Below are 19425 nucleotides of genomic sequence, written 5' to 3'. Positions count from 1 at the left end.
TATATTGCATCTGGCAAAAGGCACAGTAGACTCAACTGTACCTGATTTCTGTGCCTCTTGTTGAGCTGGGGGATGGGAGGCGGAGTAGAATAGGTCTGTTTACATTTTGTTGTATTACATGCCATACAATGTCAAGCTTTTCTCAACTTCAGCCAGTTTAAGGATTAAAATGTGTGTTTCCAAATTGTCTATCCTGTGCCAGATGTCCTACTGGGGAGTACATTTTCAGTGTGGAGAACTGGACACAGAGTTATGCATCCTTCAACCCTTTATTCACATTAGTTCTCCTTTCCTTATTCATGCAAATAGTTTCATTGATTTCAATGCACACATGTGAAAAGGTAAGGAAGACTGCTCACGAGCCTGACACTGCAATGTGATGCATACAGGAGGACCTTTGCACAGTTGGCGTCAGTCAGATTCATCAGGAGCAAAGAGGTCTGTCCACGTGCATCGCCTAGCAGGATCGGGGTTTATATGACTAAGCCTTTGTACAATTGGGCCCATATTTCCTAGTACCTTTCCAAGCCAGCTTTTCTTCATATTGGAATCCATCGGTTCTCAACCTGTGGGTGGGGGAGTGGAGAAATGGCAAGAAGTGGACCAGGAGAGTCACAACCATAACAATGACTAGATGGGTCAGGTCTCCCAACACTTCTTTCTGCTGTTACATCAGGTCAGCACATGGAAAAAGTTGAGAACCACTGCAGCAATCAATGATGGTCTTTTAAATAGTACAGAAGTGTCTCCTCACCTAATGGTTATGGGGGCATGCTATTTTGTTTCTTGTTTTATAACGCAGATGGATATTTTTGTGCTCTACAGCATGAACTAAGAAACCCTGGAAAATGTTCTTCATCCTTATGTTACCTTAATCACCAAAAGGACTAATAATTCATGTCTTCCCTCATAAAACGGTTGATTGTAAAATACAGCATACTGCATGTGCATGACACAGAGGAACTATTTAGCACATTGAGATCAGACAGCAGAGCAAGTGGGCTAGAATAATTTTCCCCTGAAATATTCCAGAAATTAGCTTTTCTATTTAGAGATCCATCTTTCACAAGTCAGACAAAAACCATTCATCAGGTTCAGACGTAGACAGACATTGTACAGACAGGTTAAGCACATGTACTAGAAGCAATTCAGAGCTGCGTTTTTTGTTTACCTTAGAGAAAGGCCTACTCACCCAAGTGGGAGGCATTTGGGTGGCATCATTGGTCCATGCTGTCAGAATCAGCTGTGCTGCCAAAGTGAATGTCAGCTCTGCAATGTGTGAAACCTCAACTCTTTAAGACAAGGAATAAAATATCACCATTTTGTAAATGGGAACATCTCCCTGATACTCTGCCTTTCTTCAGCAACTTTATTTTTAATCCATAAAACACTGACAGATTGGGTGGAGGAGAGAGCCAATCACAACGAGCCACTTGTTCCCCTTCTACAGAAAAGGATAACGTCCACTGCAAACTTTCTGAGAGTCTCCTCATGAAGATTCCGCTGCATCCTCCTCTCCCCTACCCCACCCTGGAGAAAATGGCCTTGCACTTCACAGAAGGCTCATAGGGCACAACATGGATCAGGCTTGCAGGGCCGGCTCCAGAGCCCAGCGCGGCAAGCACCCGCCTGGGGCGGCCCTTTCCTGGGGGGGCGGCAGGCTGGGCCGGCGGACCTGCCACAGTCATGCCTGCGGGAGGTCCACCGGAGCCCCGGGAGCAGCGGACCTGCTGCAGGCATGACTGCGGAGGGGACGCTCGGCCGGCGGCTCCAGTGGACCTCCCGCAGGCATGACTGCGGACGGTTCGCTGGTCCCGCAGCTCGGCTGGACCTCCCGCAGGCATGCCTGCGGCAGCTCAACCGGAAACACCGGACCAGCGAACCGCCCGCAGCTGTGGGAGGTCCAGCCGAGCCGCGCGACCAGCGGACCCTCCGCAGTCATGCCCGCGGGAGGTCTGCTGCTCCCGCGGCTCGGGGGCACCTCCCGGGCATGACTGCTTGGGGCGGCCAAATTTGTAGATCCGCCCCTGCAGGCTTGTAATCACTTTAAAGGCAGAGATTGCTATTCACTATATATTTTTACAGCTCCTAGGCACTGTGTGGCCCTGACGTGATTGGTCTCTCACTGCTGCTGCAATATAAATGTTAAACAATAAAATAAATAATAATGGAAATCCAGGCTTTGCACTGAAACTAAGTCCTGTTCCCACAGGCCACAGGCCTGGCATCTGCTTCTCCATGGCAATCTGAATCCCTCAAGATGTGCAGGAGAGGAACCCAGGACCAGTGTCCTCAACCCCAGAAGATGGCCAGATATAGAGAGGAGAGCAGGCTGCATTGGCTCCCTTCAATATCTTCCAGCTTCTGAGAGCTCCAGGGCTGATTTTAACCTTCTGACACAATCTCAGCTTAACCAGGACGACCAACGTCTTTCAAACTGCCAGTGGTGGCGTGACTCTGATTAGGATCCTTAGGCACTGCTGTAATAGAGATAAATTACTGTTAATCATTATTATTATATCATTCCTGTGTTGTTTTTTAAAATAAGGTTTCTTTGAGAAATTGCACATTATTTTATCGTACAGCATATAAATTGTACAGCCTAACAAGTACAGGCAAAATAATGAACCCCACATAATGACCTGGATTTTCTAAATAATGCACGTGAGTAAGAAACATTGGCATCTGATCGGTGTTCCATGGCCTGTATAAAATGAGTTGGTGGACCCAGGCCAACTCCTAATGGGCATGTGCCTACATCATAAACACCACCAATATAATAGGCACCCTGAGCAAAGATGCCAGGGATTGAGTGTACACAGAGCCCTTTCTGGCCCTTACGGAAGCTCCTCTGTGCCCTGGGTCAAGGCACAATGTAAAGAGCAGTGCCTGTGGTGCATCAGCTCCCTTAATAAAGAGCTTTGTTCTCCAGAAACATCAGTTGGTGTCTGATGTCCACTTTAAAATAAGGGTAATAATATAATTCTGAAATCTAGGGATCAAATTCTGCCTCCCCTCTAAAGTCAATGGGATAGATTGGGGGCAAATGGGAACATATTTTAGGACTTATGCATCAGAATTCATCTAGATCTCAAAATGCTTGAGCATCCATTATTATCCCAATTTTACAGATGGGGAAACTGAGGCACAGATGTTATTGTGATTTGCACAGGTACCAGGCCTGGGAATAGAACCCAGTTCTTTTGACTTCCAGGCCAGTTCACTCCCCAGTGGATCATGCTGCCTCCTTACAAAATTGAAAGGGAAAAAAAAGAGATGTTCACAGACATTCTAGGGCAGTCATGCCAGAAGAGAATGTGTTAAAGGACAAAATAATATTGAAAAACTATGCTGCTTAGACAATCTTGCAACTGAAACATAGTTATGTTCATCCCCAGACAGCATTATACTAAAACGAACATGGCACAAAAGGAAAAAGAATCATATGAGTGCACAAGAAAATGATAATCAATGTCATTAAACTGTATACACAATGTATATTGCCAGCTTTGCCATGCTTTTCTATGAAATAAAAATAACAGCAAAGAAGAAAGGGAGATTTTATTGTATCAACTGTATAAAAAGCATGAATGACTTCCATTAGCACGGCACAGTTGAGAAAGGACAAGATTTAAGTCTAATATAAATACGAGAAAATTATACAACTGAAGTGACATGTCCTGTTTAGAAAAGACAGAGCACAGAGAAAGGAGTAAGAAGATAGCTGAGAATTTAGTTTTATAGTGTTAAAATGTATGTTTCATCTTGTACAGTATTTACAACTCCCTGGCTTGAATGTCCTGTTAATGCTTCTATTTTATACTGTACCTGCTGTAGCTATGTAATAAGTGCACAGCTAAGTTACAGGAACATCCTTTGTTCATCTTTACTCCAGTAAATGAGTATCATCTATCTCCCCAAAGTTTTAGTATTCTTTATCAGTAGATAATGTAATTATACACACACACACACACACACACACTCTCTCTCTCTAAATATTATAGCTGGCTGGAGAATGACAATTATAGGTTTTGAATTTTGTTTTATTTCTGCACCGGAATGAAAACAAAAACCTTTCCAATGTTTTCACAACATGGAATTTAATCTGTTTTTCAGATTTAAAAGGTCAGGTTTTCTTTCTGGAAGTGACTGGACAGTCCACCGTGAACCTCAGGAACTTTCTTGTCAAAAACTGTCAAAATCAAAATGCCTCTGCAAAATATGTTGCCTTTGCCAAAACACCACATTTCGACAAAAAAAATTGTTAGCCAATTATTGGCCAGCTCTACTAAATATACACACACAAACACATTAGACAGACAGATGGACAGACAGATAGATAGATAGATATTAACCAGTAACAAAAATGGCAAGTGATCTTTAATTTTCCTGGAATTCTCTTGCTGGTATAATCTCCACTCTTTTCTGCTATATTGGAGGCAAATGTGCAATGCTATATGCTGGAGAAGAATTTGCAAAGCCACGTCTTATTCTGTGGATATGTACTATTCACTATCCCCTGTAGTTTTCACTTTCTTCTCTCACTATCTTATTTTATGACCTGCTCAATCATTTCCGAGTTTACATGTAGCTACGTTTTTTAAAAGAAGTTTTCTAAATATTTAATTTCAGTAGAGCTTAAAATCAGAGACACACATCAAGATTCGTCTTTTCAAAAATATAATAACCAACAATTAATCCATTTCCAAACCCTTACTTTTAATATAAAAATCAGAGTTTCGTATAGCCTATAATCCATACATACCCATAAAGTCATTATATAAGAGGGAAAACTGGAAACATCCAGTTGGAAAGCACAAGATATATTTTTAGCTACATTAAGCCAACTCTATGCAGCTCTGCACACTTGTATAATTCCAACATAAAAAATAATCCATAATATTCCAGAGGAACAAATCCAATTCTTAGTTATATAAATTTTCATATAAGTCCATCAAAACTCATTCCAAAAATGTCTCAGTCTCTTTGAGAGCTAGAGTTGGAACAAAAGACCGAGTCCTTTAAAATGCCTTTAGAGCTTCCAGAGATGTTAAATCTAATTGCCCATAGCATAGCATCGATCCACAAAGGTTTAAGTCATGGAAAATGAGTTTTACCTTTATAAAAGTTATACTACACAAAGTTTATCATGGCACAGTAAAGTCAAATATAACTTGCTCCTTACATATTCCAGGTGGAAATAAATTAACCTTTGATGCTTCACCTTGATTGCCTAGTCGGGCCAGAAAAATGTATTTTCTTACTAAAGAGCTACATATTTTTCCTTTTGAGTGGGTCAATCCTGTAAGAAATGATTGGAAGCCAAGGCACATATAAAGGTTATGCATGAGGAAACTGTTGAAATCAGGCAGAGCCAAGATCAGTGTAATTTGATAACCTTAAGAAGCTGCTTTACTATTATTAATTATTGGTATTGCAGTAGCATCTGGAGGCTCCGACACAGATCGGGGCCCCATTGTGCTAGGCAGCATATATACACCTACAAAGAGACTTTCCCATCCCTGAAGAACTTACCATCTAAATAGACAAAGGATATATTGTTATTCCCAGTTTACAGATGAAAATATGAGACTAAGGCCTTGACTACACTACAGGGTTAAATCAACTTAAAGTTATGCAACTCCAGCTACGTTAATAACGTAGCTGGAGTCGATGTAACTTAGGTCGACTTACTGTGGTGTCTGCACCACGTTGGGTGTGTCTTCCCTCAACTTCCCTTACGCTTCTTTCTGGTGGAGTCGATGGGAGAGCAACCTGCCGTCAATTTAGCGAGTCTTCACTAGACCAGCTAAATCAACCCCCAGTGCATCGATCACCACAGCATCGATCCCCAGTCAGTGTAGATATGCCCAGAGCAATTGAGAACTCCACCCGAAGGTACTTGCCTGGAATCTGGGATGAGCCAGGAATTGAGTCCCGAGTCCCAGCTCAGGGACTTAATTGCAAGACATGGCAGAATTCAGGATGGACATGTCTATAGAAAGGAGAGAGAAGGAACAGCAGGAGACACAAATCGGTTTAAAACGGCCTTGCAATAATTCAAAAGGGATCTTGGTTCTAATTGTTTTTGCTATATGATACGTTTTTAGACCTTGCCCCCTGAGCCATTTGCTTCTTAGGGCAGGGTTAGATACACAGGCGTTATTCAATATGGACTTCAGTTAAGTCTGGAGTCAAGCCCCAGCAGCCTAGGGTAGGCTAAGAAACAGGGACCGCTCTAATCTTGGCTCTAACACCAAATCCATCTGCAGCCTTAATAAGAAATAGCTACATAGCTGAGAACAAAGTTTACAGTTCTCTGTGCTACAATACACTTAGATTGATGTTAAGTTTATTTTTTAGGTTGAACTAGATTGCCCTGCATCTGTATCTTGGGCTTTCCTCACAAATTACCTTGTGAAAAGCCAGGTGATTCAGCCAAAAACTTTCAGACTTAACTTGCATTTGGAAAACAATTAATAGACCAGGATGGCCTTGGAATTCTTCCCCTCCCGCCACACCAAACCTGTTCTAGTTCCATCAAGTGCCAAAGGATCATACCCCCACCCCTAATGGAACCAGAGAGTTTCCCGTCTATAAAACATAGTTTAAAGGCCAGCTGCTGTTACAGTCTGCAGCCTCACTTGCCAGACCTTAGGGTCTATATAGGCTCACACAGACTGTAAAACATTTGGTGCAGAGAGGGGAAAAAATTGCCTGAGAGCTCTGCCAAACATTTTGTGCTTATTTGCACCCATGCCAAACGATTGGCAACCTCTTTCAGGGGGCACCAGAATGTTACCCTGCATATACCCTGGAAGTCAATGTGTTTCCCAGATGGCCAGCTATCACCTTCTCCACTGTCAGCTCTCTACGAGACAGGACCAAAACAGAGCTGCCCCTTCCCTGTGACTTGGTTAATTCTGGGTTACGTGCATACCACTTTGGCAGGTTGAAGCTCAGTTAAAGTTTTAGTTTCTCTGGCAGTCTAAGAAACAGGGACTCCAGGGTCCTCATCCTGGCTCTGACGTCAAATCCATCTGTGGCCTAGGACAAGTCACTTAACAGCCCTGCCTCAGTTTCCCTATCTGGCAAATAGCACTAATACCTACTTTTTCAAAACTCTCCTGAGGATTAATTAAAGGAACATTGTAACTTAACCCCCTCCCCCCCCGCCCCCCCACAAACACACACACTTCTCTCTGAAATATTCATCTCTCCTGTTGTTGCAACCCTAACTGCTACAGGGGCTGTGACTAGAAAGCAGGTAGCAGGGATTAAAAATGGCTGGTGTTTTAATTAGTTTGCTCTGTACTTTGGGCAGCACGTTGTGAAGAGTCAGGGTTGCTGTTTTGATGCTGGTTAGTGGCACTTCCTATATCTCGCAGTGGTGTGATGACATCACCTTTATACGCAGCTCTGAGGGAGCTCATGTCCCCAGGCCTAGCACAAGGTTTTGTTGCAGCTACAGTCGCGGAACGGCTGCTGTTTCTCACTTTGTACCTAGAATGGAGTCTTTTCCTGGAACCCCTGCGCGGAGCCAGAGAACAACACAAGCCAGGTAAGAGGAAGCACAGATGATGGCCGAGGGAAAACTCATCTTTGCTTCCCACATAAGCTAAGGGCTGATGAGAAATTCAGACCAAGGGGCCTCACAGCAACCGTCCTGCCTCTGCAGACCTCCGCACGGTGATAGGTAACATCAGCAGCCTGGGGCATGGCCGCCAAGGGTGCCCCGTCTTTACATGCCAAGCTGGCTGGAAGGAGTGAGTTTAAAGAGATTTAAAGGAGGCGTGTGAGAAGAGGGGTGAACGAGGCAGCTTTTGGCACTGATGGCAGCATGATAAAAAGGCTGGTGTCACAACTGGGAGAAGAAGACTAGAGGAGTAACACGCACAGCACATAAGAAAGAGACGGTAACAAGCTAAGATCCAGTCTGAGGCTGAGCTGTGTAGAAAGGTGAGGGCAAGCAATTGAACATGGAAGAAACAAGAGGCTGAAGGTTTGGGTGGTCGCCTTTGTTGTGGTCACAGCTATTGCTAAGGGTCTAAAAACAAATATGCCCTGTCCTGACATGGAAGATTTTGTAAAGAAAAAGGAACATTTTAACTCAGCGGCTCTTTGGCCATCCTCCTTTTTTCACTTGTGTGCGTGTGTGTTTTATTTGCAGTTTTCCTCTCTCTGTAGGTTGTTCTTGGCAACACACGTTCAAGCAGTTTGTGCTTTTGTGACAGAAGTACTTTGTATTGCAATGAGACAGGCTGAGTTGCTGATGTTGCCGAGAGTTGAGACAACGAATATTTGAAACCAAAGAAAAACTATTTATATTACAGGAGCGCCCAAGCTTTGCTAGGCACCATACAGACATCTAGAAAGACATAAGCCCTATCCAGAGGATCTTAAAACATAGAAAGACAAAAAAAACCCAAAAAAACCAGTTGATATGGCAAGGAAAGAGATGCAAGATTCAAGTGAAGTGGTCAAGGTGATGATGGACAAATGAGTTGTTAGTTCCATATTTTGGTTTGGTTGGTATTTGTTTGTATTAATATCAGAGAGGTAGCCGTGTTAGTCTGGATCTGTAAAAGCAGCAAAGAGTCTTGTGGCACCTTATAGACTAACGTCTGTTAGTCTATAAGGTGCCACAAGACTCTTTGCTGCTTTTGTATTAATAGTTCATTTAATTCTTCCTAACTGCCCCTCACCCTAGTAACTTAGGGTTTTTTTAAATTGTTATGTAAACACTCATTTTTTGAAGGTGATGCTAAAGAATGGCAAAAATTAAGAACTCAATGCTTAATAGTAACTGTGGTCCTGATCATCAGATCTGGGCAAGATCTGCTTGGCACAAGATCTGACAGGGAGGAAAGATGGGCAAAGGTGACTGGTTTTAAGAGCAGAAGGGAGCATCATGATTGTCTAGTCCAGTGGTTCTCAAACTTTTTTTTTCGCGGACCACTTGAAAATTGCTGTCGGTCTCAGCGGACCACTTTATGATCTTTCTAAATGTTGTTTGTACCATTAGCTAACTATTGTAAAGCGCTTTGGATAAAAGCGCTATATAAAAAAACGTAATAATAATTAATGTTTTTTGTTCTACAAATAAAAACACACAACTCATTTTAATATCAGTAGTCTTACCTTTCTAATGCAATGGATGTGCCTTCTCTCCCCTGCCCTGACAGCCCCCGAGCTGGGGCTGGGAAGAAGAGGGGGGTGTCTCTCCCTCTCTCCCCCGCTGCGGCAGCCCCCGAGCTGGGACTGGGAAGGAGGGGGATCTCTCCCCCGCTGCGGCAGCCCTGGAGCTGGGGAAAGTCGCCTCTTTCTCTGGCCGCCGTAGCCCTGTGCGTCCCAAATTCCCCCCACCCCCTCTTCTCACCCCCTCCCACCTACCTCCTATTGCCTCAAGGCCACCACCTCAACTTACATGTGCGTCTTCTCAGGGGCCAGGCACCTAATTAGTGGAGCCAGGCCTGTGTGGCTCCACTAATTAGGTGGGTGGCCCTTCATTCTCTCACGTGTGGCTGCCCAGGTGCACACCTTAGAGAGAACTATCCACAGACCACCTGAATGGAGCTCGCAGACCACTGGTGGTCCACGGACCACAGTTTGAGAACCTCCGGTCTAGTCTGACCTACGTGACACAGGCCATAGAATATCACCCAGTGTTTCTTGCATCAAGCCCAAGGACTTCAGCTAGAGTGTGTCTTTTAGAAAGACATCCAATTTTGATTATAACACAGCAGGCCAGATCCTCACTGGGGGCTAATTGGCACAACTTCACTGAAATCAGTGGAGCTGTGCTGATTTACATCAGTTGAGGACCTGGCTCTTTGTGCTTACCCAAGTGCTGGGAAAGATGGGGATTGCTTTGGCTCCAGGCGCAAGTTAGAACAACCTCCGGAATCCTCTAATTGATGCCACCTTCTGAAAGCTCTTTGGGCATGAGGCACTGTGCCGCGGTGAGAGAAGCATTGACCAATAAGTACCTTGCCCCTACACAAAAGATAGATTTGATAAGAGTCACAGGGTCCATGGAGTCTCAAGGCAGGCAGAGTTACCAGTGCAGGTTGAAGGGTGCTTACTTCCACCAGTCCAAATTCTGTCTTCCCCCACTTCTTCCTGTACAACTGTGACGGAGCGATTCTGGCGGGACCCAACTGAGAGTGCCAAATCAGGACCAATTGCTTAAACTGGGCAGTCACAGCCCTAGGCTGGGGTTTTTCCACCTCTAAGGCAAACCAAACCAGCCAGACAAAAAGGACTTTGGTCTCACCCCACTGGCTAACCACAAGTCATACAAGCAATTTCCTTAGACACTCCAGTCTCCCAGCATCACCACCAGTGCACTCGTCCTGGGGATGAATGGTTATGAAAACCAATACCCCAATAAAAGAAAAAGGTTCTCTCGATCCCAAAGGACCAAGCCCCAGACCCAGGTCAATATACACATCAGATCTTACCCACAAATCACGCTGTTGCCAATCCTTTAGAATCTAAAATCTAAAGGTTTATTTACAAAGGGAAAAAGGTAGAGATGAGAGGTAGAATTGGTTAAATGGAATCAATTACATACAGTAAGGGCAAAGTTCTTAGTTCAGGCTTGCAGCAGTGATGGAGTAAACTGCAGGTTCAAATTAAGTCTCTGGAACATCCCCCGCTGGGATGGGTCGTTCAGTCCCTTGTGTAGAGCTTCAGTTTGTAGCAAAGTCCCTCCAGAGGTCAGAAGCAGGATTGAAGACAAGATGGAGATGCAGCATCAGCCTTATATAGGCTTTTCCAGGTGTAAGAATCTCTTTGTTCTCACTGTGGAAAATCCCAGCAAAATGGAGTCTGCAGTCACATGGACAAGTCTCTGCATACCTTGCTGAGTCACAAGGCGTGTCTGCCTTCTCTCCATGGGTCAATTGTGTAGCTGATGGTCCTTAATGGGCCATCAAACAGGCAAGGCAGAGCTAACACCAGCTTGTCTGGGAGGCTTCCCCCAGAAGCACAGCACAAACTTGAAATACAGACAGCATAGAGCCAACATTCATAACTTCAACTAAAAATGATACAGACATACAGACAGCATAATTATAACCAGCAACCCATAATCTGGTCTTAGACACCTTAGATGACCCCCTTTATCTAAGATTTGGTGCCACTACAGGACCTTGGTTGCAACCCATGTTCTATATGGTCCCAATTTATATCAATAACGTCACAACAACATCGCTCACTTCTGCCTGTGCAACCTCTGTGGTGTAGCACAGGCAGAAGTGAGAACAGAATTTGCCCCAGTAGTGTGATCTGAGATTGTTAGTGGACTGAATTTTGTCAAAACCTGTCATAGAATCATAGAATTCAAGATCAGAAGGGACCATTATGATCATCTAGTCTGACCTCCTGCAAGATGCAGGCCACATAAGCCGATCCACCCACTCCTGAACTAATTCTCTCCCTTGACTCTGCTGTTGAATGCTCCAAATCATGATTTAAAGACTTCAAGTAGCAGATAATCCACCAGCAAGCGACCCCTGCCCCATGCTTCGGAGGAAGGCGAAAAACCTCCAGGGCCACTGCCAATCTACCCTGGAGGAAAATTCCTTCCCGATCCCAAATATGGCGATCAGCTGAACCCCGAGCATGTGGGCAAGACTCTCCAGCCAGACCCTCTGGAAAAGGCTAACAATATCCCAACATTGACCCTTTGTACTAATTACCAGTGTGGCACGTTATTGACCTATTGACTAAACCCGTTATCCTATCATACCATTCCCTCCATAAACTTATCCAGCTTAATCTTAAAGTCATGGAGGTCCTTCGCCCCCACTGTTTCCCTCGGTAGGCTGTTCCAGAATTGCACTCCTCTGATGGTTAGAAACCTTCATCTAATTTCAAGCCTAAATTTCCTGACTGACAATTTATATCCGTTTGTCCTCGTGTCCACATTAGCACTGAGCTGAAATAATTCCTCTCCTTCCCTGGTATTTATCCCTCTGATATATTTAAAGAGTGCAATCATATCTCCTCTTATCCTTCTTTTGGTTAAGGAAAACAAACCGAGCTCCTCAAGTCTCCTTTCATACGACAGGCTTTCCATTCCTCGGATCATTCTAGTGGCCCTTCTTTGTACCCGTTCCAGTTTGAATTCATCCTTCTTAAACATGGGAGACCAAAACTGCACACAATACTCCAAATGAGGTCTCACCAACACCTTATATAACGGGACTAGCACCTCCTTATCTCTACTAGAAATACCTCGCCTAATGAATCCCAAGACCGCATTAGCTTTTTTTAACGGCCACATCACATTGCCTACTCATAGTCATCCTACGATCAACCAGGACTCCTAGGTCCTTCTCCTCGTCCGTTACTTCCAACTGGTGCGTCCCCAACTTATAACTAAAATTCTTGTTAGTCATCCCTAAATGCATAACCTTACACTTCTCATTATTGAATTTCATCCTGTTACTAATACTCCAGTTTACAAGGTCATCCAAATCTCCCTGGAGGATATCCCGATCCTTTTCCGAATTGGCAATACCTCCCAACTTGGTGTCATCCGCAAACTTTATCAGCCCACTCCTACTTTTGGTTCCGAGGTCAGCGATAAATAGATTAAATAAAATCAGACCCAAAACCGAACCTTGAGGAACTCCACTGGTAACCCCCCTCCAACCCGACAGATCACCCTTCAATACGACCCTCTGCAGTCCTCCCTTTAACCAGCTCCTTATCCACCTCTGGATTTTCATTTGGATCCCCATCTTTTCCAATTTAACCAGTAATTCCTCATGCGGTACCGTATCAAACGCCTTACTGAAATCAAGATATATTAGATCCACCGCATTTCCCTTGTCTAAAAAATCTGTTACTTTCTCAAAGAAGGAGATCAGGTTGGTTTGGCGTAAAACCATGCTGTAATTTGTCCCAGTTGCCATCGGCCTCAAGGTCCGTAACCACTCTCTCCTTTAAAAATTTTTCCATGACTTTGCATACTACAAATGTTAAACTAACAGGCCTGTAGTTACCTGGGTCACTTTTTTCCCCCTTCTTGAATATAGGAACTATATTAGCTAATCTCCAGTCAAACGGTACAACCCCCGAGTTTAGAGATTTATTAAAAATCATCGCTAACGGGCTTGCAATTTCACTCGCCAATTCCCTTAATATTCTAGGATGAAGATTATCCAGGCCCCCTGATTTACTTCCGTTAAGCTGTTCAAGTTTGGCTTCTACCTCAGATACCGTAATGTCTACCCCCATATCTTCATTCCCATCAGTCCCTCTACCACTATTCCTTAGCCCTTCATTAGTCTCATTAAAGACCGAGGCAAAATATTCATTTAGATATTGTGCCATGCCAAGATTATCCCTAATCTCCACTCCATTTAAAGTTTTAAGCGGTCCCACTTCTTCCTTCTTGGTTTTCTTCCTATTTATATGGCTAAAAAACCTTTTGCTATTGGTTTTAATCCTCTTCGCTAGGTCCATCTCCACCCGGCTCTTTGCCTTTCTCACTGCTTCCCTACACCCTCTGACCACAATAAGGTAGGTTTCTTTGCTGACCCCTCCCATTTTCCAGTCCTTGTACGCTTTCTGTTTTTTCTTAATCACCCCTCTAGACGCTTGCTCATCCAGCTCGGTCTAAAACTGCTACCTACGAACCGTTTTCCCTTTCTCGGGATACAGGCCTGTCAATCCCTGTCAATTGACTTCCTGTCAATAGGACTTCATAGAATCATAGAATCTCAGGGTTGGAAGGGACCTCAGGAGGTCATCTAGTCCAACCCCCTGCTCAAAGCAGGACCAAACCCAACTAAGTCATCCCAGCCAGGGCTTTGTCAAGCCTGACCTTAAAAACCTCTAAGGAAGGAGATTCCACCACCTCCCTAGGTAACCCATTCCAGTGCTTCACCACCCTACTAGTAAAAAAGTTTTTCCTAATGTCCAACCTAAACCTCCCCCTCTGCAATTTGAGACCATTACTCCTTGTTCTGTCATCTTCTACCACTGAGAACAGTCTAGATCCATCCTCTTTGGAACCCCCTTTCAGGTAGTTGAAAGCAGCTATCAAATTCCCCCTCATTCTTCTCTTCTGCAGGCTAAACAATCTCAGTTCCCTCAGCCTCTCCTCGTAAGTCATGTGCTCCAGCCCCCTAATCATTTTTGTTGCCCTCCGCTGGACTCTCTCCAATATATCCACATCCCTCTTGTAGTGTGGGGCCCAAAACTGGACACAGTACTCCAAATGAGGCCTCACCAGTGCTGAATAGAGGGGAATGATCACATCCCTCGATCTGCTGGAAATGCCCCTACTTATACAGCCCAAAATGCCATTAGCCTTCTTGGCAACAAGGGCACACTGTTGACTCATATTCAGCTTTTTGTCCACTGTAACCCCTAGGTCCCTTTCTGCAGAACTGCTGCCCAGCCATTCGGTCCCTAGTCTATAGCAGTGCATGGGATTCTTCCGTCCTAAATGCAGGACTTTGTTCGTCCCACTATTTTGAACCGTCCTATGTACAACAGTTAAGACTCAGATTTGTCAAAACATGATTGGTGCTGCCAGAGGATTAGTAATTCATTTAATGTCCCTTTACAAAACCATTTTAAGGAGAGAAACAACATGTCAGTGCTATGCCAACAAGTGACTGTACCAACAAGGAGGGATTTGACGGATTTTTCTATGCTGCAGTGACTGTTATAATAAAAGACAGCAGTGCATTAGTGAAAGATTTATGCTAGTATTTCAACAATGGAAAACATGAGGGTGACTGTGTTCTCATTCTCCCTGAGACAGGCAGCCAGGGCACATCATGTAACAATATTTCCAGGAATGAAGTTACAGCTGAAGAAATGCTGATTTGCTCATGCAGTAAGACAGTTCCAAGAAGCAGGGCAAACCCTAGCTTTATTTGTCATCTCAGATGGAGAATTTCATAAGGGAACCACCCATCCCAGCCTGCTTAGGACAAATTACTTTCCTGATCCCAGAGTATGATGAGAAAAGGTGACGCACCAACCTGCCTTGAGTCAGCCACCCTGCCTTGGAGGGCCCAAGTTCCTTCATGGTCCCTTCCTAAATGTAGCATCCTTGGTGGCATCATAATCAAAACCATCTGTACCAGGAAGCATAACTACAAGCTGATTGAATTGACTAATAAGACATTCTCTAGACACCTTTGGTTGTTGAACCCAGCATTTTGCGCCCAGAATTAAATGACAAACAAAAAGGGCATTTGGTAACATTTGACACCGTGATGTCCAAGTAACCAATTTACAGGAAAATCAGCACATAAAGGCCCACTCTGTCCATAGTCAAAGGGAGATTTGACTACCGATGGAGATAAGAACAGGACTGGGTCCCTATCAAGGGCATTGGAGCGATGCAAGATTACTATTAATGTTTTGTTACACATTTGTATTTAAAAACCCACCCAGGGTCCGATAGAACCAAAATGAGAGAAAAAGGTGAGTGAGGACAGCCATGTCATCCCAAAGCAGAGAAGGGGCTAGCTCCTTTCTCGCCCGGCATGTACAGATTGCCTGGGACTACATGGAAAAGTGGAGGTAGAGTGGGTCAGCTGCACTATTCCTTGGTGCTCCAGAGAGTCTTATCTAGGGCTGGGGACCCATGCACAGGAAGGAGGATGGGGTGCATGGTCTCCATTTCCAACAAGCACTTTGAGGCAGGGGTCATGTCTTCCTCAGTGTTTGCAGAGCACCTAGCACAATCAAGATTGGGGTCTCCAGTCACCACATAAAAGATTAAATAATAATAATAATTCCTCCATGACCCTACCCCAAAAAACCAATGGAGAGTTTACAAGGGCTATACTGACTGTTCACAGGGAGACGCTTGGCACATGCAGAACCCCCTAATCACCTTTACAAGAAGGTTTGAGGGGCAACTGCTGGCAGGGGAAGTCCTGTGAAGTATCTGCAAAGGCAGGCAGCATAGAGTTCCCGGGTCTCCAAGCCGCAACTTGGTGCCTCCATGGATCTCCCAAGGATTCTGCCAAGATCTTGGGGCACATGTGTGTTCCAGGTGCTAAGCCCTCTACTCAGTTTCATGTTGCACAGTAGTAGGGCAGACTCCATGAGTGTCAGTGATCTGCTCATGTTTATGCAGCTACAGGAAGGGTCCAGCCAAGAGCGGTTAATGCAGATAAAAATATAAGAGGGAGCTAACCAATCTTGGTGGCTGTACGTTGTTGTCAGTGATGCCAGCATATAATGATGCGGAAGCCAATGTGGACAAAGGAATGAAAATTTCTGAAAGGCTCATAGCCAACCACACACGTGTGTGTGTGTGTGTGTGTGTGTGTGTGTGTGTGTGTGTGTGTGTGTGTGTGTGTGTGTGTGTGTGTGTGTGTGTGTACACACACACGCTTAGAGCCCAATCCTCCATGGAGGTCAATGTTCATGTCAGGTATACCAAGGATGCAGTAGTAGTCTCCCAGGTTGGGATGAATGGGGAAGAGGAAAGAAAAAGGACAGAGAATTACAAGGTGAGTTAAACCTTGTATCCCTCTTGGAGATGAATCTGAACTCAACCCATTAAGTTCAACAGGCCAACTGCTGTGAATATGGAAAACAGGGTTTTGCTGCTTATTTGTCTCAAGTATCATCCGAAGTGTGGCATCTCAAGTGCCATCCGAAGAAGTGGGTATTCACCCACGAAAGCTCATGCTGCAAAATGTCTGTTAGTCTATAAGGTGCCACAGGATTCTTTGCTGCTTATTTGTCTCACTCACTGCTGACATCTCTCTGGTCTATAGAAAGGGCATTCTAACAGTAGGGATGAGTAGAGATGGCTCCTATAAAAAGCTCCCGATAAAAAGAGAAGAACACATATTTACGAACAAGGCAAGTGCTTCAGTGAACATTTTCCCCCTCTACAGAAGTCTGATCCAAAGCCTACTGACGTCTATGAGTTTTGAATAGGGTCCTCATAGAACAGAAGTATATAAACAGTAGGATCTGGCAGTTGTACTCATTTAATGGAATGGACTACGTATGTCCATGGACTTAAAAATAAAGCTTTGAGGGGCTAGTTGTTTTTCTTTAAACTTCCCTACTTGCAGGTGGGACCATAAAACTTCTAGCATGAGTCAGAGAACCAGACTTGGCAAAGCTGAGTCTGCCACTTTAAAAACAGAACACTAATTAAATAAAGTAGCAACAAGGAGAATAAAATATCCCCCCCACCCCCCAGTAACTAATCCAGCCTGAAGTGAATTCAAAAATATTTTACCTGGACCCCATTCATATACAAAATAAAGAAAAAAAACATGCTTGCAAAAATTCACATGGCAAAAGTCTAACTCAAATTGCCCTGGCATAAAAGTGCAGTATTAATTTTTTAAACAGAGTCTAAACAGAAGGATGATTTAGCTCTAAGTGATTGCATCTCTGAGGAAAGGTCAAATGAATAGACATTTTAGAGCTGTTCTCTGCAGATCTCATGCTGATTTGTGGCCACACAGCTCATCCATTGCAGTGTTGGCAATGCTCATGATTGTGGGATTTGGTATTTTTCCTAAAGCCTCAGCTCCTGGAGTCATATTATTACATGAGACTGTTAGCTTTCATATATATATATTTTAAAGAATAGAGATTTCCAGCCCGCAAGGTTGAAGAGAAAAGCTTAAAAATGTAAACCTTAAAGGCTCCAAACCCAGAACTCCAAATTTGCTATTATTTAAAATCTCAGGATTTTTAAATTAATCCCATGATTTCTGGGATTTCTGAGATTTCTTGACTCGTGATTTGAGAATGCTTGGAGTTGGCTGTACTGGTAACAAGCTTATGAAGTGTGTGCCATGTTCCCTTCTAATGGATAGTCAGCCTGCTACTATTGTCACCTAATGGAATTGCTCCTTTAGCCTGTGCTTTTGAACTAAAAGGTCCTGTATAAAAATGTTAAAGTGAGGGTTATTGCAGATCTACTGGCTACATTCCTGCTCCTTCCTACAACAACATTCCTTTATGTTTCCAGGAATGGAGTGCCTGTAGAGCAAAACTCTGCAATACATAGGTGGTGGGAAGGTCCACATTTAGGCTCTATTTTAGGCTCCTGGTCTGCACATCTGAGTGCAAACATTCCAGATAAATAAGACCAATTTTGAAGTCACAACATGCAAAAATGCTCCCATTTTCAGCACTTCAAATTGCTTTGTGGACATTTGGCAATTTTCTTAGAGATTATCCACCAATTTGTATCATAGCCATTGTTTATAAGAAACAGACTCTTAAGAAATATTAGGAACAGCGAGACACCACAAAGATTAGTGGGACAAAAGCACCAATAATTTGTCAAAAAACAATCTATTTATCTAATACAACGAACTCCCCAGTAAAGCACCCTATACTTCTGGTATTAGTCAGGAGCAGATGTGAAGCTTGATGCAATGATCACTGGGTGAGGTTCTGTAGCCTATGCTATGCAGGAGGTCAGACTAGATAAACAAAGTGGTCCCTTCCTATACAAATATTTCAGCCAAAATTATGCAGAAATTCTGCTCACTTTAGCTAACAGTCTTCCCATTAACTTCAATAGGACACCACTTATGTGAATAAAACAAGCAGGACTTGCTCCAGAATTTCTGTCATCCCAGATAAGCGGCAATGGATACAAAGTGCACAGCCAGAAGTTATTCATTCCCAAGATTGATTTTTATTGACCGCTATTTACAGAAGTATCTGCAGCTGCACATTTGGGGCTCTCTCTAGGGCCAGCTTAACCTACCCAACGTTTCCCCAAGCATGAACCCACGTGCAGGCATGTTGTGCTCCTCATTTTTACATGCTGCAGCCTGTGCACTGTATGTTATTGTTATGGGAGTCCAGTGCATTCCCTAAGCATCTAAAGCTTCCAGTTACTTCAGCGAGAGATGTGAGCATACAGTGAATGTAAGCTCAGGGCTAATATGCAGTGGAGCACATACTGTCCAATATTATAGGGTCTTGATGCACATACATAAATCCCATTAATGCTAATTAGCATTCCAGGCACACATAGTAAGGGAAATAATTGACTGGTGTGCATGAGAGTTCATAGTGAGTGAGAATCTATGGAGGAACTATGCGACTCCTATTTATGAATTGTCTCTCTATATTCCATGGGCTACATTTGGTTTTCAGTTACAGCTGGACAAGACCATTGGCTCAGTGACTCATGCAGTGTATATGTCTGGAACTTATATGGCCCCATCAACAAAACATTCTGAGCCCCTCACATGCATTGTTGAATTTACTCTCCCAACACCCTCATGAAGAAGGGCAGTATTATTATTCAGAGGGGGAACAGAAGCACAGAGAAATCAAGTGACTTACTCAGGGAGGCTGTGGCAAAGCCAGAAATGAAACCCACATCTCCTGATTCCCAGCCCAGTGGCCTAACCAGGGGATCATCCTTCCTACCTCCTGCAACAG

Source organism: Mauremys mutica, chromosome 7, assembly GCF_020497125.1.
Source record: "Mauremys mutica isolate MM-2020 ecotype Southern chromosome 7, ASM2049712v1, whole genome shotgun sequence".
NCBI classification, from domain to species: Eukaryota; Metazoa; Chordata; order Testudines; family Geoemydidae; genus Mauremys; species Mauremys mutica.
The sequence above is the reverse complement of the archived record's forward strand: the minus strand, read 5'-3'. Positions refer to the sequence as shown.